The following is a 25,028-nucleotide window of genomic DNA, read 5'->3' on the forward strand; positions in this document are numbered from 1 at the left end:
AGGAAGGAGGAGAGGAAGAGTTATAGGAAGTAGAAGGCTGGTGGGCAGCTCTAGACTGATCTAACTGCTGATTCGACTGTTCAGGATTAGTAGTGTTTTGAACAACATTAGTTGAGAAGAGCCAGACAGGAAAGCCTATTGTCAGTCCTGGAAGCGACAACGTGGCCATATGGGGCGCTCCAACATCTCCCCAAGAGGAGAAGGGACTAGGATTTCCACCAAGGGGAATTCCTTGGTTGGAGGGCTCCATTTTCTCAACTGAAAGATCAACGCGGAAATAAGGGTGATTGATTATTCCGTTAAAATAAATTTTAATGACGCTTTAGACACAACTTTTTTTTTTAGTTTTAAAGAGTCGAGAAAAAGCTAAAGATGACTCTTGTCGCCTTCGATGTTTTAACGAGCCCGAAGTGACAAATGCTCGGATGGACTTTTTCCGTTATAGAGTCTGAAAAAGGCCAAAAGGAACTGCTCTGGAGATCTAGGCAGAGGGTGTGCCAAACCAATCACAAAACTGCAGAATACGTTTTACGGTACGGCAGTCAATCTTCCCGAATGCTGTGTTCGGTGCATTGCGATCAGTAGGGCGGTCGACATGGCTTCCTAAGGATAAAGGTTTTAAGCCTATAGGGGTCTCCCAATATATACGTGACGGTACGTGGGAGCACAATCCATACTAGCACTTTTGGTCTCTCAGGAGGAATCACCCACCATCAGCGAGGCCAACAGATACCAGGTTTAACAACGTTGGAACACGTATCCTAGACCTCTATGTTGTGCATTATGTTACAAAGCGTTATTAAGTTCATTCAATTTATTTTATGTTGATCTTTCTTAGAAGTTTGCCTTTTGAGGTTCACCACGAGATGTATAGACAACTTCCTAAATGCATTCTAAAAGATGATAAGCAAATTTTATCTCTTTTTCAACAATGAAAATCCTAGCTACAAAGGGAAAAGAAAGACACCATCTTTTCTCAGAGAGCAATCAGCACACTCTAAAATGCACTTTTCCTAAATCAACATGCAAACTATCAAGATGCAAATGCACAATGCAAGTGTTTGTTTTCCGCTTTCTTAGTATTGATGCTTACAAAGAAAGCTTTTTGCACAACTTTGAATTTGCTTTTAAATGATCACTACAAACAAGTTTACTTTTTCGAAACCAGAAAGGGTAGAAGAGATTACAACACTTAACGATTTTTCGAAAAGAACTACTTGTTTTGACACTTAAAAGAGACAAACTCAAACCAAAAGCAAAAATGAATGTATAACCAATCTGTAAACAGCCAATGAACTCTCTCCTAAGATCACAATCAATATATCTGAATCAAGGGCTACAGGATGACTATTTCACTCATGCAAAAGGAGACTGTAAATGACGCCACAAACAAATAAAAACACTCACAGTATTTTGTACAAAAGGAGGCGGAATTTAAGCAGAGAAAAGGGGTTATCAGACTGGTACCTATGCTAGTTACAGGCTGCAAAAATCAGAGATCAAAACATGGCAAAACAGAGTAGAGAACCCCAGCTGCACAAGGCAAAACTGGATCAGCGCACCTGTATAGAAGGGAAACTGAATTTCAGCGCAGGTAGCCTTCACGGGAACTGCGTTGAAATGCAGAGTCTCTTCACAGAGCCTGCACTGAAGAAACGAGAGTTGTTTTCTCTGGGTTCTGGGTCACGGTTTGCTATTTAATCTACAGTTTCAGGCCAAATGAAAGCAACAAGCAAGGTGTAATTAAAGGGATGCTTTTAGGGAAGACTAAGATCTATCACAAAGGATCATCAAATCATTTGTGAATCCATTGTTCAGATCAAAGACAAATCCAGTGATTGGATCAGAGCAGCAGCTGCTGCTGAGTCTATGAAATAAACAATGATAGAAACACAAATAAAATGACTAAACAAATCTCCCCAGTGGAGTCTCCAATTTGTTGTGGGGAAAAATGCCTATGCAGGACGATCCTATCCACCTAAGGTGTGACAGTGCCTTAGCAACAAACAAGGACAACTATTCTGGTTTCTTCCTTTATGAAATGTGAAAGAAGAGAGATAAATAGACTTACCGGTGTCTTCCGTTTGTCCCTCGATCCGGTCTCTCTTCTCTTTGGGAGTTCACAGCTACTTGCCTTCTTGCTCGTCCAGCTTCAACGGGTTCATACGAGATCACAAGAGAACAGCTACTTGCCTTCTCACTAGCCCAGCTTCAACAGGTTCCTGCAAGGTCACAAGAGAACAGCTACTTGCGACAAGAGAAGAACACTACACAAAGACAGATATTCACATTCATAACTGATTCAGGATTAGAAATGAACCAAATACACTAATGCAATCATACATCAAAGACACATCAGTATATAGGAGAAACCAAGATAACTTTATTGATGAATAACAAGGTTCAGGAAGAGATACAACCACAAGAGGTCCAATCCAGCACCTCCTTCCCAGCAAATGAAATTCCTATCTTCACCTCCCTTCAAAGCATTAAACACCCAATGATTCCAGTCTCAAACCAACAGCAATTCTTTGCAATAACCAAATTGCAGCCTCTAGATCTCATGGAGAAGAGATCTATATATAGATGTTTAGAGTGAAGATGAGTCAGCTTGTGACCTGACTAGTGTCCTCTTTCTCTGTCAGTTTGTTAGGCCCCTATACTACTAGTGTAACCCCTTATTGTTATTAGTAAAACCCACTTATTATATTGATGTACCCATGTAGTGCCCATATTGTTACTAATGTGCCCCATAGAAGCCCACTATTATTATTATTGTGCCCTTACATTATTATTGTTATGTCGGCTCTGATTATGTTATGACCCCTTAGACTCTTATATATAGAAAGGAGGTCTTTTCATTTGTATCATCCAAGAATTGTTCATTTATGTAATGTAAGGGAGGTTGCCCCCTCGAAGAGGCTGAATTCTAAGGCGTGGATCTTTCTTTTCTATCTTTTCTTGAGCTGGTTTCATAACATTTGGTATCAGAGCTTTGGATTCTAGGGTTTCGCTGCTCCAAACAGGTCATCGTGGCATTTTCGCTATAACTTTTTTTTTGTGATGTTTCCAAACAGGTCCAAATTTCAGAGCATTTTCCGTGATATTTTCGGAGATATGATCTGAGGAATTTGGTCTTCTTGCAGACTCCTGAATTACATTCAAAACAGGTGACCTAGGAAAAATCGTCATAACTTTCTTTCTGAGCATCGGATTGAAATTTCGTAAGAATTTGCAGAAAGAGGACGGACTGTAGTTTTCTTGTATATATTTTTCAGAGCCAAAGGTTGGAACAGTGACACGTGGCACTTCATACAAGTTCGCTCTACTGAACTTGTCTATAATTAGGTCACTGCGGGAGATTGTGCATAACTCTTTCTTGGAGAATCCAATTTGGATCAGACTGGTGGCATTGGAAAGAGGAAACAGAGGGATACTACAGGTAGCAATTTCAGAACTTAAATATTTGCAAGTACAGAGATACAGTCGTTTCAAGATCAAGGTCCTAAAATCAAGAAAAAGCAAGATGAGGAAGTTTGATGGCAAGGATCCAGTAAATTGGATACTTCAGATGGAGCAATATTTTGATCTACATGGTGTACCACTATTACAAAAGGTATGTATTGCATCTTCATATTTAGAACCGGATCAATTTTTATGGTATAAAGGGCTTTGTTCTCGTAAAAAACTTGTTACGTGGTCAATTCTCACGGAGGAAATGATAGCACATTATGAGGATACAAAGAGCAACACCTTCTTTAAAGCAACACCACAACAATTGGAAAGAGTAAAAGGGCTTTGTGACATATTTGAAAGTAAAATTATGGCAACAAGGAAGCCTACCCCTCACAACTTTAAAGATGGACGTGGTGTTTCTCCTAGCCTTCCACAACCTACAAGGGTTACACCACAACAATTGGAAGAAAAAAGAGAAAAAGGGATTTGTTACAATTGTGATAGAAAAAGCACTAAAGGTCATAAGTGTGCTGAGAAGAAATTATTTTACATAGAGTATGAAGAGGAGGAAGAAAAGGATCAAGAAACATCAAAAGAAGACGATATATGCCAAGAACCGACCCCAGAGAAAGAAGAAATGAATAAAAACATATCTTGTAAACTATTGGCAAGAATGACCACTCCTCAAACTCTCAAGATAGAAGGACATATCAAGAAGAAAAATGTTCAAGAAGTGAAAGATCACATCGAGCGTCAAGAAATGAATCCGACCATATCTTGTAAAGGATTGGAAGAAATTACCACTCCTCAAACTCTAAATATAGAAGGACATATCAAGAAGAAAAAGGTTCAAGCAGTGAAAGATCACATCAAGCATCAACAACAAGTTCTCCAACTTTTAAAGGATAACGCCACTTCGGTGCAAAATCAAATGAAACAACAGGTAGATCAACATCATAGTGAAAAATGTTTTGATGTAGGCGATTGGGTATTTTTACTGCTACATCTAAAGCAAGCTATTTATGAGAAGGAAATGTTGGCAATACTACATGCACTTAAAAAATGGCGACCTTACCGAATGGGAAGACTCTTCAAAGATGAGGATGTGGAAGCATTGTTTTGTGCTATTTCTATTATCCAACCAGATTGGATAAACAAAGCAAGGGATGAATGGAAGAAGGACAAAGAAGTATGGCCACTTATTCAAAAGTTGCAAAAGATCACAATTCAAACAATATTGCCAGATATTGGAAAGGAAGGAAAAATCATATTGGAACCTGGAGCAGTCACAGAAACAAGAACCCGACAGCTACGAAATCGATCAATTTCAGAGTATCTCATCAAGTGGAAGAACTTACCCACTGAAGATTCCACATGGGAGGACAAGAATTTTATACAGAAGCATCAAGAACTACTCAAGCGTTGAGGACAACGCTTTTTGAAGGAGAGGGGCATGTTAGGCCCCTATACTACTAGTGTAACCCCTTATTGTTATTAGTAAAACCCACTTATTATATTGATGTACCCATGTAGTGCCCATATTGTTACTAATGTGCCCCATAGAAGGCCACTATTATTATTATTGTGCCCTTCAATTATTATTGTTATGTCGGCTCTGATTATGTTATGACCCCTTAGACTCTTATATATAGAAAGGAGGTCTTTTCATTTGTATCATCCAAGAATTGTTCATTTATGTAATGTAAGGGAGGTTTCCCCCTCGAAGAGGCTGAATTCTAAGGCGTGGATCTTTCTTTTCTATCTTTTCTTGAGCTGGTTTCATAACACAGTTCTTACTTCCACTTGGAGGCTAAGAGCCTCTTACTCATCACTTAGTCGAACTCATCAAGGCAAGTGTCATGGAGGAATCTTCTGGAAGCTTCCACAGTCTTTGACACCTTTCACAAGAACCCTGACATTTGTCACTTTCCACTCAGCGCACCCTGGTGGTGCTTCTACCTGCGTTGCAATGCAACTGGCCAATGTAACTTCTGCATTTCAACGCAGGCAGCTAGTGGAGCTTCTGAATTGATCCTGAATTGACTTGTTTTTGAGCAGTTTCTGGTGGAGAACTTCTGTGAATTGCTGTGGTTTGCTGGCCTTGTTCCTCTAGGGGTAGGAACAACATGTTTAGGGACTTTGGATCCCTTGGATTATGGACATTTCATGCTTATTGCTGTAAGGCACAAAAATGTCTATAACAGTTGCCCCCTAAAGTATGAGGTTGTTTATCGGGTGAAATGCTTTATTAGGAGGATCCGAAGTTCATTCATTGCTGGGAGGAGGCCTGTAATACAATACAATACAATACATTATTTTCATACTTTTTTCATGATCTAGCTGAAGCGGGCATTCCCATGCTCAGCTTTATAAATTCATTTTTCTGTACATGGAACAGACAATCGTCTGATAATAGACTGATGATTCTGAAAGAGCCATCATCCTTTTTAGTAGGATGATTATCTGCTGCAATGTTGTACATGTCAATGTCTCTATTTCCTGAATATATATATCGCAACCCGGATGGATGAAACTAGATTCGGGGTCTTCAATCTCGTCCGATCTTCACTCTAAGTACAAGTCGATCCATGTGAGAATTTCTCTGAAGTTGAACATGGAAGGACATCGCTTGATTACCAGTCAATGATGTAAACTGTTAACAAGCACGAGAGGAATCACCGATAATGATAATGACCCTCAAGGTACTGCAGTACAATTCACGTGGTGTGAATAGAGGACTTGGCGTCGAACACCACGCAAAATCTTCCGGTCGAAGGTCATTGATGTATACCTGTCGCCGGAAGTGAGAAACTTGCCATTAAGGCATGCAAGCTTCAAAGTACTGAGGGGGGTGTTCCTAGATCAACTTCTTGGATAATGAGCTGATGTCGACAAGAAGTGATCCGTCAAAGGAGGGCCTTAATGAATCCCACATCAGTGACACGGAATGGAGCTAATGATTTTGATGGAGGTGAAAACGATCTGGTGATATATGATTCAGGGTGGCGGTCATGAAAGAGTATAATGTATGGTAGTGGATGGGACACGGGTGACTTCTCTGAACAACTTCTCTTGAACATATGGTGACACTGATGCGATGGATCGGTAGCATTACCCCAAATATGGATGGTATGGCGAGACCATGGTGATGTGACCGGTGAATGAAACAACCCAACCCGATTGTGGTACGGAGGAAAAGTGTCATGTTCAAGAGCGACTTGCTACCATCAAAGTTTTCTTCAGTTTCTCCCAATTTTTCCCCAGTCATTGCTGACTAGTACCTCTTTATTTTTTTCAAGCTTGAGGAGGATAACATATGCTTGTTCTATAACCTGCCCTTCGGGCAAGCCCATCGCTATGTTTTAACGAGCCTAGCGATAGGGAAACTCATTCTCGTCTAAAGACAAGTTTGTCGCTATTTAATCCATTTAACGAGTCTAACGACAAGGATAACTCGGTCCTTTTCACTTTTAGAGAGTCTGAAAAGGTACATAAAGTTAACTCCAAAGGTCCTTTTTCGTCATCTAATCCCTTAAGTCCGAAAAAGTATAAAACAATACAGAAGGGATGAGTTTTCGATCTTTTTAACGAGCCGAATAAAACAAGCGCTCGATCTTTTTGTGCAATAATCCCTCAGGTCCAAAAAAGATTAAAATCTAGAGGAGGGATAGCTCTTCCGGTCACTTTAACGAGCAGGAAGGCCAAAACTCGGCAACCTTTTCATATTTTACGAGTCAGATGAAAAGAGCTTAAAGAAGACTCGTCTTTTGAGGAACGAGTGATAAACAGGGGTAGCAGCTAATTCCAGGGAGGGATTGGAATTTCCAAATCACGGCAGTGTCACAAGGATGGCTAGTGAAATCACTCTTCGCAGCTGTTCCTCAAAATGGGTAAACAATCATATGGAGGTGAATGATCGGCCAATGGAAAAGTGGAGGTGATGGGCAAACACGACCAAGGCTTTAATGGCTGATGATATTACGTTCACCGCGGTTATCTACCGGAATAGTTCATTTTTTAACGAGCTTAAACACGGGTGGAAACATTTGCTCGATCTTATGTTTATTTTTTAACGAGCATGAACTATGTGCTAAAACTGCTCGGATCTTGCGTTTATTTTTTAACGAGCATGAACTGTGTGCTAAAACTACTCGATTATCCAGTCATAAAATAAGAATGTCTCATTGAGATTCTATTTTTTATGGAGCTTCCTCTACAAAGCTTTGCTCCTCATCCTTTCTTTATGCAAGTTCGATTACGACTAATCCTACGAGTTTAATGGGTTAGACCTACAGGTTTAAAGGGAGGACCTAAAAATCTAAAAAATAAATAGTCGCCCTTGCTTGCACTCCAAAAGGTTTGCATGCCCCCAGGTATAAAGTACAATTTCAAAGTTACCTCTCAATTTTCAATTAAAACATTTGTTCTACCAGCAAAGGCCTACCTATTTCAGGCTACCCAAAGATAGTTTCGTTTGGGATCCAAACAAAACACTTCTTCGGCGGTGTCTACCGAGATAGACAAAGGTGAATGACTTTGGTCGCCAAACACGTAACTTTGACAAAAGAATCCTATTCTAGAATAACCCCTCTTCCTTCACGGACGGGGTACAGACTAGTCATATTCTCCCGCGGAAACCTACCTTATACCCAAATTTTTCCTGCCGAAGCAGACCAGGACGCATGCCCCCTGGTTCCAGTCATATCCTCCCGAATTACTCGCGCTCATCAGGAGGACGGACCGTGGGTTGAGACATTTCTTGAGTGAAGAGACCATTTAGGGATGGTATATGACTATTTGCGATGCGTGATCCGGGGAATGAAAGTTGGTCCACGAGCTTGACCATTCTTCCTTCATGCGGAAAACACATTACTCTAAAGAGTGATGAGACGATGGCTCTCATGCAATATATATAGTCTCATCCAAGGAGTAGGTTATAATCCAAGGGTCCTTGAACGACCATCACGTTCATTTGAACGGTCTTCCCTTTCAATGTTATGGGCACATTGGGGAGGATCCCTAAAGGTCGACTGGTTCCCTTATCGAAGCCTGTCAGATTTCTCATCTCAGGCAAAAGCGCCGGCGAACCAAGCGCTTTCCAAGCAATAGAGGAAAGGATACTCACAGATGCCCCCTCATCAATGATAGTGCCAGCCATTACCATTCTATATATTTGGACTATAATTCTGAATGGTATGGCTACTGGCAACCGGGGTCTGCCTAGTTGGTTCCAGTCGAAGGACACAACTAGGTTGCTTGGTGGTGGGACCGAATATACAGCCGGGTATGACTCTGACGAAGTTCCTTCCTGCGATAAAGGAATGGGCACATTGCCCCCTTGTTCGTCGGAGTCTATGTTGATGAAGAGAATTTGGACGGTGTCGTCTTTATTCTCCTCTGTGATGGTATCATTTGACGATAGAGCCTCTGAAGGCAAAACCGGGTCAACTGCCGCCTCAACCTTTTGACTTTCGTCAGGTATGGATTCAGACGGTTCATCCTCAATGATAGGTGCTTTGGCTGACCACCTGGGTGGGTCAGCCGAATTCTCAACTGGTGAAGGACTTGGCAGGAGTTTTTGATATCCAGGAGGAAGTTGCGCTCGTAAAATCGGGCGATCTTCCAAAACTCTCTTAGCCTCGTCTAAGAAGGGACAACGGTGGATGGCATGGTTGCCTTCACACAGTTTGCAAGGAAATCTATCTTTCCCTCTCTGTCTTGTGGCTTCACTTTCACTAGTTGACCGTGTGCTATCAACATGGCTATCAGAGGTTGACACAACCGAATTGTGCAAGCGGGGAGACCAGTGCCTTAGTATCCGACGGATGCAGGGACAATCTCTGTGGAAGTGTTCTCCCTTGCATATGACACATGGCGATTTAGGCCTAGTCAGTGCAGTGTGTGGATTTTCGTTAGATGCCTTTTGCTTGCCCCCAGTCGCTTTTGGATCCTTCTTCTTCTTCTCTTTCTTCTTCTTCTCCTTCTTCTCTTTAGGAGCTTGGCTTTTGGCTTTGCCAGCTCCATCATGCGAAGAGGAAGGAGGAGAGGAAGAGTTATAGGAAGTAGAAGGCTGGTGGGCAGCTCTAGACTGATCTAACTGCTGATTCGACTGTTTAGGATTAGTGGTGTTTTGAACAACATTAGTTGAGAAGAGCCAGACAAGCAAGCCTATTGTCAGTCCTGGAAGCGACAACGTGGCCATATGGGGTGCTCCAACATCTCCCCAAGAGGAGAAGGGACTAGGATTTCCACCAAGGAGAATTCCTTGGTTGGAGGGCTCCATTTTCTCAACTGAAAGATCAACGCGGAAATAAGGGTGATTGATTATTCCGTTAAAATAAATTTTAATGACGCTTTAGACACAACTTGCTTTTTCAGTTTCAAAGAGTCGCCTTCGATGTTTTAACGAGCCCGAAGTGACAATGCTCGGATGGACTTTTTTCGTTATAGAGTCTGAAAAAGGCCAAAAGGAACTTCTCTGGAGATCTAGGCAGAGGGTGTGCCAAACCAATCACAAAACTGCAGAATACGTTTTACAGTACGGCAGTCAATCTTCCCGAATGTTGTGTTCGGTGCATTGCGACAGTAGGGCGGTCGACACGGCTTCCTAAGGATAAAGGTTTTAAGCCTATAGGGGTCTCCCAATATATACGCGACGGTACGTGGGAGCACAATCCGTACTGGCACTTTTGGTCTCTCAGGAGGAATCACCCACCATCAGCGAGGCCAACAGATACCAGGTTTAACGACGCCGAAACACGTCTCTATCCTAGACCTCTATGTTGTGCGTTATGTTACAAAGCGTTATTAAGTTCATTCAGTTTATTTTATGTTGATCTTTCTTAGAAGTTTGCCTTTTGAGGTTCACCATGAGATGTATAGACAACTTCCTAAATGCAGTCTAAAAGATGATAAGCAAATTTTATCTCTTTTTCAACAATGAAAATCCTAGCTACAAAGGGAAAAGAAAGACACCATCTTTTCTCAGAGAGCAATCAACACACTCTAAAATGCACTTTTCCTAAATCAACATGCAAACTATCAAGATGCAAATGCACAATGCAAGTGTTTGTTTTCTGCTTTCTTAGTATTGATGCCTACAAAGAAAGCTTTTTGCACAACTTTGAATTTGCTTTTAAATGATCACTACAAACAAGTTTACTTTTTCGAAATCAGAAAGGGTAGAAGAGATTACAACACTTAACGATTTTTCGAAAAGAACTACTTGTTTTGACACTTAAAAGAGACAAACTCAAACCAAAAGCAAAAATGAATGTATAACTAATCTGTTAACAACCAATGAACTCTCTCCTAAGATCACAATCAATAGATCTGAATCAAGGGCTACAGGATGACTATTTCACTCATGCAAAAGGAGACTGTAAATGACGCCACAAACAAATAAAAACACTCACAGTATTTTGTACAAAAGGAGGTGGAATTTAAGCAGAGAAAAGGGGTTATCAGACTGGTACCTATGCTGGTTACAGGCTGCAAAAATCAGAGATCAAAACAAGGCAAAACAGAGCAGAGAACCCCAGCTGCACAAGGCAAAACTGGATCAGCGCACCTGTATAGAAGGGAAACTGAATTTCAGCATAGGTAGCCTTCATGGGAACTGCGTTGAAATGCAGAGTCTCTTCACAGAGCCTGCGCTGAAGAAACGAGAGTTGTTTTCTCTGGGTTCTGGGTCACGGTTTGCTATTTAATCTACAGTTTCAGGCCAAATGAAAGCAACAAGCAAGGTGTAATCAAAGGGATGCTTTTAGGGAAGACTAAGATCTATCACAAAGGATCATCAAATCATTTGTGAACACATTGTTCAGATCATAGACAAATCCAGTGATTGGATCAGAGCAGCAGCTGCTGCTAAGTCTATGAAATAAACAATGATAGAAACACAAATAAAATGACTAAACAAATCTCCCCAATGGAGTCGCCAATTTGTTGTGGGGAAAAATGCCTATGCAGGACGATCCTATCCACCTAAGGTGTGACAGTGCCTTAGCAACAAACAAGGACAGCTATTCTGGTTTCTTGCTTTATGAAATGTGAAAGAAGAGAGATAAATAGACTTACCGGTGTCTTCCATTTGTCCCTCGATCCGGTCTCTCTTCTCTTTGGGAGTTCACAACTACTTGCCTTCTTGCTCGTCCAGCTTCAACGGGTTCATACGAGATCACAAGAGAACAGCTACTTGCCTTCTCACTAGCCCAGCTTCAACAGGTTCCTGCAAGATCACAAGAGAACAGCTACTTGCGACAAGAGAAGAACACTACACAAAGACAGATATTCACATTCATAACTGATTCAGGATTAGAAATGAACCAAATACATTAATGCAATCATACATCAAAGACACATCAGTATATAGGAGAAACCAAGATAACTTTATTGATGAATAACAAGGTTTAGGAAGAGATACAACCACAAGAGGTCCAATCCACCACCTCCTTCACAGCAAATGAAATTCCTATCTTCACCTCCCTTCAAAGCATTAAACACCCAATGATTCCAGTCTCAAACCAACAACAATTCTTTGCAATAACCAAATTCCAGCCTCTAGATCTCATGGAGAAGAGATCTATATATAGATGGTTAGAGTGAAGATGAGTCAGCTTGTGACCTGACTAGTGTCCTCTTTCTCTGTCAGTTCTTACTTCCACTTGGAGGCTAAGAGCCTCTTACTCATCACTTAGTTGAACTCATCAAGGCAAGTGCCATGGAGGAATCTTCTGGAAGCTTCCACAGTCTTTGACACCTTTCACAAGAACCCTGACATTTGTCACTTTCCGCTCAGCACACCCTGGTAGTGCTTCTACCTGCGTTGCAATGCAACTGGCCAGTGTAACTTCTGCATTTCAACGCAGGCAGCTAGTGGAGCTTCTGAACTGATCCTGAATTGACTTGTTTTTAGCAGTTTCTGTTGGAGAACTTCTGTGAATTGCTATGGTTTGCTGGCCTTGTTCCTCTAGGGGTAGGAACAACATGTTTAGGGACTTTGGATCCCTTGGATTATGGACATTTCATGCTTATTTTTGTAAGGCACAAAAATGTCTATAACACCTCACAGGGAGGATCTCATCCCCAGAAGGAGCCAGTGTTAACTCTGTTATACAAAAGGATCAAAAATGGATTCAAAATACTCTCTAAGGCTGCAAAAATGCTTAAATGCATGTCAAAGGATCCATTGAAGCTGTTAAAATCCCCAAGTTTTGATTAAAAACCTTCCACCGAATGAAAAAGTTGCAAGAGGAAAGCCCTTGGAAGGGCGGAAATACACTATCAAGAGGAAAAATTACTCTAAAATCATGAAAAAACTTAAGATGCATGCATAACAGTTCAATTCACGACAGCCGTTCGATCTGGCCGATCAACGGTTCAGATCACGTCGGCATATCGCAGTGAGAGCAGGCGGGCAGCGGCAGTGACAAAGGAGACCTCGCCAATGAGCAATCGCCGATATCGCATCGGCAGGTCGTAATGGAGGACTTACAAAGAGGTCTGGGCCTTTATATTATGCGATCGCCGATATCGCATCGGCGTATCGTATCGGCGCTTTTAAAAGGGGCGATGGATATGGTGATGGGTGATTTCATGAGGACCGTCAATCGCGTATCCGGGTCAACGGCCGAGATCATGTCGCAATATCGCTATCGCAATAGCCAAAGGGACAGGGCCTCCACATATGACATGCATCTGATCCAATGGGCCAGCCCCGATAGTGTTATTAATTATTTTTCTTAAATTTTAGGGTCCACAACAATATCGCATCGGCGTTTTCAAAGGGGGCGGGACCTTTCGCTCAGATATCTTTGCGATGCGATAAGCTGGACCCGACGGGTATATATGCTCTATCGCATAAAATTTCAGGTCCGCGCTCAGGCCATTTTCAATGAATTTTGCACATTTTCATAGCATAAATGAAATATAAGGGAGGCCTTAGTCAAGCGCCAATAGCGATGAAGCCGGGAAGTGAAATACATTTATTTTCAAGTCTGCCAAAGGCAGATTTCTTTGTTTTTCAGTGTTTTTTACATATTTTCAAGTATATGGATAAACAAAGGATCGGCCGGCTATCTTATGCATTGTGACCCGAAAGGCGGACCCAATAGAGAAAATGGGCATGAATGAATCTTTTAGAGTCCAAATTCAAGTAGTGTTGGGCGGGAAGGAGCAGTTTGGCAGCGCATCTGTCATGATGAGCCATTTTAATGATCAAAGACTTCATTCAATACACAGTATGGCCGAGGAGGAAGCAGGACACCGCCGATTAATTCAAAGCATTCAGTGGTTATGGGCTTCACCCATATTTCACTCCACCTGCCCAAGGAGGACCGCAGAGCACTAGAGAGGGACAAATCTATTTAAAACACAGTCAAATTTGTATCAGAGGCCCATTTCTGAGTATAAATGTGGTTGGTGGCCATTTATGGGCTCCTCCATGCATTGTTTAGCAGAGATATTTTGTAATGAGACACCATATATACTCAGAACACAAATGTAGTCAATTTGATGAGTGTTTGATGAATGAGAGCTTATTGTAGCCTTTTAACTTCTAGAGACTATAAATGCTATGAAACCTGTAGCTTCTTCTCCATCATCACTTTTACCTTAAACTGTGAGTAGTTGGTGGTTGAAAGCCTTGTAGTTTGGGGGTCTTCACCCATGTTTGGGGATAATCATAGTAGGAGTGGTTATCTGGCTTAAATGTGCTGCACATCTCCCATTTATCCATCATTTTATCCAACAAAACTATTGAATTCTTAATGTTCCTGAGCATCACTGATATACAACCTAGGTGAGTTTCTTGGGGTGATAACAGGCAGTCCACGAGGTAGCACATGGAGCCATAGAGCAGGAGAAGGCCATGGAACCAATAGCAGCAGCGCAGAAAATAGGGGCCACAATAGCGTAGGCAGAGGAGGGACAAGAATTGTCTACAGGATAGGAGGCAAAGGACACAAACCTTGTCGGAGAGGGCGCAGACCCCAGAACAACTTCGACCCAACTCAAACAATCGCACGTCCCAAAAATATCAGGCCCATGGAAGAAGCTCAAGGCCTTAATGCTGGCCATTAACCTGATCATGTTAACAGAGGGAGACCTCTACAACATCGGTGAGACAGTTTGTGATGTCACCAAGGAATCACTCCAAGAAGTCATGATGGAGCAGCAGACTATGTTGGGGGCCCTAAGGGCGCAACTGTAGGAACTACAAGTGTGACCCCCACAGGAAGGAACCATAGCCACCTACATCGTAGCAGGCACATCAACAGTTGAACAGATGCTACGCGTGAGGATGGCCAATACCATAATGCTACTGGAAGGAGTGTTGGCAGCAGAAAATGAGATCGACAGAGTCACTGTTGGTAGGATCAAGGGACTTGGCCTTAAATTGGCTGCCTTCCTACGAGAAACATTGTACCAACTGCAGGATGGAATAACAACAGAGCTCCATTCCAGGGAGGGCTGTGTGATACAAGTGTTGAGTGAGAAAAAGATCAACATCGAACAACTCAGTCTGTAGCATGATGAAATGGTGTCACAGAACCAGCAGTTAGTGCAAACAGTTGATGAAGCATGTCAATGCATCCCAGAGTTGTCCATCATTGCGGACCTACCAACAGAAGTGCAGATCCACTATTTGGAAAGTAGAGTCTGAAATGCGCACAAGAAAACAATGGGAGTGCAGCTGGAGATGAATCTCCAGATTTCTGAGCTACGGCTGAAGGCATAGCCTTCCACTCCCTCGAAATTTAGAGAGCAGCGTGTTAGTGCTATCCAAACAGGGTGGGAAGAAATTGGATGGGCAGTACATGATTGTACCAGTATGTTGGACCAAGCCTTTGGAGTCCTCACATCCTTGCAGGAGGACCCCAACATACAGTGCCTGGAAACAGAGGTGCATGAACCTCAGGAGAAGTATGACAATGTCTGAGGAATTGTGCAAACAGTCGCCCTCACTCAAAGGCTCGCAAAGATGCAGCAAGCAAGGGCACTGAAAGAGTAGGTGGATGTCGCAAGATAGAAAGAGGTAGTTCTTAAAGCACGTGTCCAGCTATGGATTGACGAGGCCTTCACCATTACAGCTGATATCGAAGGTTAGCTTGCACAAATGGAGGGGTTCTATGTGCTAAGGCAGGGATTTGATCCTAATAAAGAAGCATCAGAAGAACACATGCAGCAGGTCCAGCAAACCACAATGCAGTGTGTTGCGGACCTCCGAGCAATGTGGGACCAGTTGGAGGGACTTTGCGCCAAGATCACCGTGCCAACTGAGTGACTCGAGGATGAGTCACGATGTTTGTGTTAGGGGCTTGTTGGGCATCGAATCCCCCCCACAGAATGTTTTGGGGCTCAAAGCCCAAGTTTTGGTCAAATGTATTATAAGACTCTACGAATTACGGGCGTGGAGCGCAAAGTATAGGTTGAGTCATAGGGTTGTCCACTCTATGTTTTGTAATGTAATGTAATATCATGTCGACCTACTCATGATCCGTAGACCATGGGATTGTATAAATAGAGCGAGGCTCTAAATTGTAAAAGAAATTAGAGAAAAGATGATGAACATGAAGCGAAGGGTTCAAGCATAGAGTAAGAGTCCGAGTGCTTTGGGTTGTAGTAGTAGGAAGAGGCTCTGTAGCTCAGTGTGCAAAGGCCAAGTAGAGTCTATAGCTCAGTGCACAGACCCCTGCAGCTGAGTGCGCAGGGTGGTGTCGAGTCTGTAAGCTTAAAGAAAGAATAGTAAAGAGAAGTTGATTCCAATTATTATGCATTTGCTTTTGTATTAATTTCTATGCAATTATATTGTTTTGTGTATCGCGCAAACTTATATGAATATTGAACATACTGTTAAATATCACTAAAGACCTACCCAGATAAGTTAAGTAGTCAGATAATATCGGGTTAATAAGGAACTTGGGTAATAACACGGATCGCACCTCAAACAGGGCTATGTGAAGACAGCATCGTGAGTTGCGAAGTACTGATAGGTGCAAAACATGCATGTAGGGTCAAACCACGAACCAAAGAACCTCATTGGATATCTCTATGGTGCGGAAACCTAGTTCTAGCACCCTCCCATACTACTTCGGGTGAGACCTGAGTCCACGCTCCACGAACTATTGCTGAAAGGGCTAGTAGTATTGGGATTTGTTTGGCTAAATCACATCAGAACCTGGGTCAGGCCCCATTAAACCAACATTTGTATGCTTTCAGTTATACTTAACAATATTCATAATTCATACAAGTGCGCGTGGTAAATAATCAGTATATCCGTGGGGAAAGATTGTGGAAATGAATAATGCTAGATGATTTATTTTCATGATGTGAAATGAAAAACTTGGGGCTACGGGAGGCTCTGCAACTTGTTCCAGGGTTGGTGTTAGGGTTTGACATTGGGTACCATGGCGGGAGGCGCAGGGGGGAGTGCTACTCCCTCCTACAGTCAAGCTTCATGGATAGAAGAAAGGATGCTAGAAAGAAGCGCTTCAAGAAACCTTTGGAGAAGACAACAAAGGAAAGTAACACAGAAATACTGGGAAAAAACAGACCTCATGAACAGGAAGGGGATTAGCAGGAAGCTAGTAAGGAGAAGGAGAAAGGGGGTAACAGTCAAAAAATCACTTCCATAAGGACAACTAGGGTATGCAAATCCAAGTCAAACATCATTCCTCGAGTCGTCTTAAGCGACCCAACGCTACAAGAGCATAGGGATCACATGGCGGAATATGTGGTTATATGAAAATTCATGGGGTTATGGACAATGAAGAGGGCACTACAAGTATGGATAAGGAACCACTGGAAACCAAAGGGAGAAATAAACCTTCATTTGGGATCTAAGGGCTTCTTCATAGTAGTGTTCACAAGCCTAGAGGATAAATATAGAGTGTTCAAAGGAGGACCATACTTCTACATGGCTGAAGGCCTCTACATGCGGCCATGGATGATGAACTTTGTCCCAGAACACGAAACATTCACATCGGTACCATATGGATTAGACTATACTCCCTTCCTCTGGATTATTGGCTACCAGAATCTCTGAAAACAATAGGCAACAAATTGGGGCATTTCCTAAAGATCTCATATGCGACTCTGAAAGGGAAATACACCTCCTTCACCCGAATATGTGTGGAAATGGACTTATCTGGAGAACTTCCGGATGCGATAATTTTAGAAGTATATGATGAAGAATGGGTATAGGTGGTGGACTATGAGCACATCCCATTTAGGTTCCGTAAATTCCATGAACATTGGCATCTATACAGAGACTGCCCAAAAAAAAATATGGAGTGAAATGTGAAAACAATGACGGATAAAAATCCTGAGGATTTCACTAAGGTTGGGGGCAAAGGGAATGGCAGGGATCTTCCACAAAAGAAGATAAATGAGGAAAGATAGCTGGGCCACAATAGCTTTAAGATCCTAGAAGAAGAAGATGGAAACAAAGAAACTAACTAGGAAATGGAGAACATTATCACTGAGAAGGAAAGGGATGCTATCATGGAAGATATCATAGAAATTAGCCAACAAAAGGAGGATTTGCGAAGCAATATTGAGATAAGTAGGGACTATGAGATGACTCCAAGTGAGGCGGGAACAGAGGACCATGAACTGCAAGAGATTCTCGAAAGGGAGAATATAGATCTAGAGAAATTTCTGGAACAAGGAATGACCAAAGGAGTGGACTCCCTGCCGAAAGAGGCATATGATAGGGTTCAACAGCTCTTCCTATGGAGATCACAACTGAAGGGCTCAAGAGTCAAAAGAAATCAAGATAGCTAGGAGCAAAGAGGGGTCAAAATAATGGAGGAGATACAGGCACAATCTCCAAAGAACCCAAGCAAGAAAAGTGGAAGAAAAAGGCATAAGGAGTTGCTAAACTACTGTGGGAAACTCTTGATCAACTCATGTAAGATGAAAGATCTCACTTGTTATTCCTTTACCAACCTTTCTTAATGAAGCTCACAACCTGAAATATTAGAGGCATAGGAAATAGAAGGAAACAAAGAAATCTCAGTAATAAAATAAAAGAAGAAAAACCAGATATGGTTTTTATTTAGGAGAAAAAATGTTCGATGGATAAGATTAGAGAAATTCATAATAAATGGCTAATCAAGTATGATTATTTAGAGGTTAAAGCAAATAACTTGGCGGGGGGGATTCTTACGCTCTGGTATCCACAGAAATTTGGAATCCTGAATGTTGAAGTGTCCAAGAACTACCTTTCTTTGGTATGTAAACCTTTAGGTGATCAGAAGATATACATGATCACAAATGTCTATGGACCTCAAAATCTAGAAGATAAAATTAGGCTACTCACCTCCCTTGAGGAACTAAGAGCAAGACACCCTAGTATGCCCTAGATCGTTGTAAGAGATTTCAATATGATAATATCTCTTACAGAGAAAAAAGGCGGTATCAGACAGCTGAGCAGAGACTCCATGGCCTTCCATAAATTCATAAGGAACATCGGGTTAGTGGACACTAAAACAATTAATGGGACCTTCACCTAGAACAACAAGAGGGGAGGCACTTCACAAGTGGCCTCTAAACTCAATAGATTTATCATTTCAGAGGACCTCTTTCTTTCAGGCCCTGCCATGTCATCTTCTATTCTTCCCCTTGGAGGTTTGGACCATTGGCCTGTATAATGGGAAGCCACTTTTATGTGTACACCAAGAAATAGACCCTTCAGATTTGAAGATGCTTGGCTCTCTCACCCCGAATTCACCAGCAATATTGACAAATGGTGGAGAGAGGATCTGAACATTCAAGGCACTAGAATGTTCCTGCTCCAACATAAACTTAAACATATCAAATCCAGGCTTAAAGATTGGAACAAAAAGGAATTTGGAAATATATTCAAAGCCAAAAGAGAAGCTGAGCAAAAACTCTAGGAGATCAATCAAATCAGCATCGCAAATGGCTTTACCAAGGAGCGGGAAAAGTTAGCTGACTCTCTACAGGAAGAATGGGAAGATCAGTGCAGGAAAGAGGAAATTTTTTGGAGACAGAAGTTGAGGGTGCAGTGGATTAGAGAGGGAGAAGGAAACATGAAGTTCTTTCATAAATCCACCATGCATCACAGGGCACACAACAGAATCACAAAGCTCAAAAATTCTCAAGGGATACAACTTGCCTCTCACAAAGATATGGAATCTGACCTTGTTCAACACTTTCTCAGTATAGAAGAGGAGCCTCAGGTGGATAGATCCAGGTTCATCAACAATTTCACTCAGTACATCCCTCAGCTGGTGACCAAAGAGGATAACTGCAATCTTAATAGGCCAGTTTCAGAAGAGGAGGTCAGTGAAGTGACTAATGAAATGCAAAATTGAAAAGTTCCAAGCCCAGATGGGTTCAATATAGACTTCTTCAAAGCCTGTTGGAAAACAGTCAAACAGGATATCCTTGAGGTGGTGGAGGACTCAAGAAGATCCAAAAATGTTCTGAAGGCTCTTAATGCTTCATTCACAACTTTAATCCCAAAATAGGAAAAATCCATGACTCCGGATGGATTCAGACCCATAGCTTTATGTAATGTGGTGTACAAAATTATTTCCAAGGTGATCACCAATAGACTCAAGCACCTATTACCAACTCTCATCTCAGAGGAATAAACGGGCTATGTGGAAGGAAGATGAATCCTAAATAACATCATACAAGCTCACGAGGTGGTACACTCTCTTAAAAGCAACAAACAAGCTGGTATGATCATTCAGCTGGACCTAGCAAAAGCCTATGACAAGCTAAGTTGGTCTTATATAAGGGTAGTTCTAAGAGCATATGGCTTCTACCAAAACTAGATAAGATGGTTATGGCACTAGTCACTATTAGCCTCCTACTGTAGCAGGTTAATCATCTTTCATGATCGACATTTTTACATGCCAAATATGTCATACTTTGCATGCTGCAATGTTCCATATTTGCTACAGAGGCCAAAGAAGTGTCCATGAGAGTGTGCCAATCTAAATTCCATTGCTATGCTCCATTTTTGATGTGTTGATCCATTTTTGATGAGTTTTCAGTTAAGGGAGGTCCAAACAGTTTAATCTTGGTCTCCCTAGGTTTCAATTGTTTGCTTTAGAATATAGAGAATGAACATTTGTCCAAACAGCTTAATCTTGGCAGATTTGTAGATAGGTAGAGAAACAAGGGTGCTCAACAGTTTAATCTGAGCCCCTGAATGTAATGAGTGTAGATGTAGATAGGAGCACAGCTGAAAGAAAAGAATGAAAAGTTGGGTATGCTAATTCAAGTGCACCCAAACCAAAAAGAAGAGAAAATTCTAGGTGAGTAGGTCAGGTAGGTAGCTCTGTGGTTGCAGAATCATGGATTGTGATCCATTTCATATTTTCAAGTGTCATATCTATCCAAATCACAAGTTGGAGGCAGTTCTTCAATTGGAGGACTTCAAGCGAGGCATGTCTAACTCCCCTTCTTCCTCTTTCCCCAAATCACTCACTAACTTCCCCTAAAGAGGTCAAGATCTGCTTGGTACCTCTTAGTTTCATCATTTTCCATATCATTTGCCTTGGTGAAGATCTGCTTCACTCAAGGAATGTCCATACTGCTTCTAGGAGTCATTTTCCCTCTTAATAGCCTAAGATTCACATACTTAGCACTTTCTTATCACTTGTAATATTAACTACTAACACTTCTATGTAGCTCCCTATCTATTTCCCCTTCCCCTACTAAAACTATGTTAATAAATCCTCTATATACTTATCCCCTCCCCCTGGTTGAAAAATAACCATAAATACTCTTGGGAATTGCTAAGTTTATCTAAAAATTAGCAAGAACCCTCATTTCCCCCCTCTAACTATCTTCCAAATGCATAAGGACTCATTCCTTTGCATAAATTTCTTCCAGATGTATAAAGACCATCTCGTTGACTTGTTTTTATCTTCTCAAGGGCATAAACACCTTCTTTGCCCTTGAACCCCGCTCAAACACATCACATTCCTCCTTAATGCCTTTGGACTCCTTCCAAGGCATGAAAATTCCCAAAAACCATGCAAAAATCATTAAAAACCTTCAACAAATGAAAAAATCCTCCCTTTTTGGCCGTTGGACCTCTTCCGATGCCCTAGAAGCCCATTCCAAACACTTACCTCACCCATCTGAATTCATTTTCCTTTCCATTTTAATAAAATGCATGCTCCGATGAAAAAGAAGTCTATTTGGTCCCCCTCCGATGCGATATCACTATCAGGAGGGGGCAGTGGCATGTAACAAGCACATATGTGCAACTTTCCGAAAAGATGGTGCCCTCCCTTCGACGCGATATCGCTGTCGGAGGTCGGGCGATATTATATGTTAACAATATTTGTATTACCGAAATGCCAAAGAAATCATAGCCGCCCATTCGTGCCCGCTCATCCAACGATTCGTGTCTTATTGCATCATCCCATATATATGGCTCCGACCAGCAGAGCCGAAAAGCTACAAAGCGCGGTGCATATATATTTCGGGTCCGTAATGGCCCCTTGCACAGCGAACTGGAAAGGCTCCGATATGCCGGAGCCGAAATAACAATAAAACAGAGCATAAGGATTTCGGGTCCGCCCTCTATATCGCTCATCGCAAGTTTTTATGTGTTGGACCGCTAATCTGCCGACTACTGAAATAGCACCAACCATTGGATCGGCCCGCGCCGGATCTAATGGCCACGATTTATCATTGTGAACAGTGGTGCGGCGGCGCCCGAATTTCATTGAAATGGCATGTTTTTAACACATTTCCGCCTGTTTATTGGAAATGGGCCATTTGCACAGGCTTTACACAAAGCGCCCACGCCCGCCCAGGTATAAAGGAAGTGATGGTTTCCTTAGCTTTTTTTAATCGCTTTGTGCCCAGGTGTTTCCAATTGCAGGGATTTCACATCGGCAGTCCTCCAATGATCCTCTACTCATCCAGATTGCAATTTTTCACCATTTTTGAGGCATTTCCTGATCGGCAAGGGCCGATAACAACTCCAAAGGTGGCAGAAGGCCGAGCAGTGGCCATAAATGGGTGATTGGATAGTTCAAAGGCATTCGGAGGTCAAGAAAGGACCAAGTGCGTGCCAAAGAGTATCAGGAAAATGGCAGAGAGTATCAGTATTGCGTTTCAAAGCATATGAAAGCGGAAAGGACCGAGCTAAGTCATTAAAGCATCTCTAAGCCATAAAATCTCACCAACTCGCAGTTTTTGCCATTTAAGGCAACAGGACCACTTGAAGGCACAAATAAAGGTTTTCAAAGCAGATATTGGCAAACACAATGAACCCAGTCATATTTTTGGAGCAGCGCTGCTTCCTTAAATGCGCAGTTATCACATAGAGGACAGCGCGTGGCTCAAGGAACTCTTTAGTCCATTTTTGAAGCTGCGGGACCATGCGCAGCCTTAGAAAACCATTTTTATGAGGTTGATGCCTCATGAGCACCTATTTTAGATATTTTATAGCATTTATTTCCAGCACAACTTAGCATTAGAAGAAATTATTGCACAGATCTCTTTGGGATCTGTTTTGATAGATGTTTTGAGATATTTTATCCCTTGACACCTGTTCAAGGGCAAGTCTGTAACTATTTCTCTTTATATACCACCCTCTAAGACTGTTTTAAGGGTTGGTTGGTTGATTCACTCCAAGGGAGACTCGCACTGTATATCTGATATTTGCTATAATCAAAGACTGCTTGCAAGCTTGGAGAATGGATTGTTTGTTGTGTTTAATGGTTGAAGAGTGAATGATGGAATCCTTGTGCTGCTACATGATTCAATAAGTGCCTCTTACCTCTGTTTTCATTGATATATGCTCATCTAAACAGCAGTTAGAAAGATTAGCTTAAAACTTGCTTGGCTGCACTCTATGCTCAATGTCTGTTGTTTCTTAATGTTTTCCTCTGAATCGGTAATAAATATGGATTTCTTTTGGCTCATATTTCCCCTGATTCACTGTGTTTAACAGTTATCTAGGGATTCTTAAGTGCTCCTAGGTAAAGTTCATTCACCTTCCCTCTGATTAAGCTAACTGAGAGATTCTTTGTTGCCTCTCATTCCTTAGCCTTTCAATACATCTCCATTTAGCTTGAATGTTGTTTCATGAGCAGCTATCCTGCTCTATATTCCTCTTGTGACCAAGAAAACGCACCAGCAATCCTGCTCCATGACTCCATGCCCAATGGTTTGAAACTTACCACACTATGCATTGCCTCTCTACTTGAAAGCATCCTCCTTCCCACCAAAACATAAATAAAACCCCTTGAACTCAATAACTAGCCTAATATCATCTTCAACAAAGCTAAATCATAAAGAGAGAGCCCTCCCTGACTGCTAGTAGGCTAGGACCTGTTGTCCAAATATTGGTTTGTGGTTACCTTGGCCGTATCCCTTTAAGGAGCTTTAGGGACAACCTGAGTGATAACATAATGGCGACTCCACTGGGGACCATCCTCAGATAATCTCACAAATCCAGTCCGAAGCTCCACTGAGGAAGAATCTGACCTTCATAAGTTCCTTCCATATATTCTTAGAAAAATCCCCAAAAACCAAGCTAGAAGCTGGCTCCCAAGAAGAATCTGCGTTATACAAGATCAAATCCAGATCCAAATCCTCCAATTGTTTTTTAAAATCCCAATTTAATCCCTAGAAACCTTAACAAGCAAAAACAGGAAGACTTTACTGCTTCTAGTCCTGAAACAGTTCAGCCTAGCTGCTTTTCAACCCCTGTTAAAGTTTTGTTTCATTCAACCCCCACTTCCCCTTGTTCATCATCCACATCTCCAAGCACCGTTTACACACCTTCATTCACTACACATACTACTACTCCTATTATCCCAGTTGTTCCAGTTGTTCCATTTATCCCTATTGTTCCGCTTATCCCTGTGAATATGGATAACCGATATGCACCTTTACAATTGCCTACTAATCCCGGGGATATGCCTCAGGGTTACCAGACTAAAATAACTTATTTTGATGGCACAAGTGCCTGCACAGCCCTTCAGCATACAGAGAAAATGCAGGATTACTTTGAAAGCTATGAGATTGACGATGATAGTGTGAGAATGAAGATTTTTGTCCAAATTTTGACAGGCGATGTCAGGACTTGGTTTAGAGCACTCCCAACTAATTCCATAGCAGACCCAGAAGCCTTATACTAGTCATTTATCAACCGATGAGAGAAAAAGAAAGACCCCTTGCACATACTAGCTGAATACGATACAATTAAAAGAGGCCCTCAAGAGACTGTTTTGGAGTATTGTACAAGATTCAATAATGTCTACATTGCGATACCACAGAACTTAAGGCCTCCACCTGACCTTGCCTTGTATAAATTCCCTGATGGATTTGACCCAGATATGGCCCAGCAGTTAAAGGAAAGAGCCCCTAACAGCCTTGCCGAAATGCAAAATGTGGTTGTCACTGTGGAGGAAAATTTAATTGCCAAGAGAAACAGAGCCAGAACAGAGAGGAGAACAACCTTTAAGGAAGAACCCTCAGCCATAGACCAAAAGCTTGATGCCCTTATCAATGGCATGCATAGGCTAGTAGATAGAGTGGACAACGTTGAGAGAAAATCATCA

This window comes from Pinus tabuliformis, chromosome 1_1 (assembly GCF_031772625.1).
Source record: "Pinus tabuliformis cultivar Carrire ecotype Pingquan chromosome 1_1, CPIR1, whole genome shotgun sequence".
Taxonomy (NCBI): Eukaryota; Viridiplantae; Streptophyta; class Pinopsida; order Pinales; family Pinaceae; genus Pinus; species Pinus tabuliformis.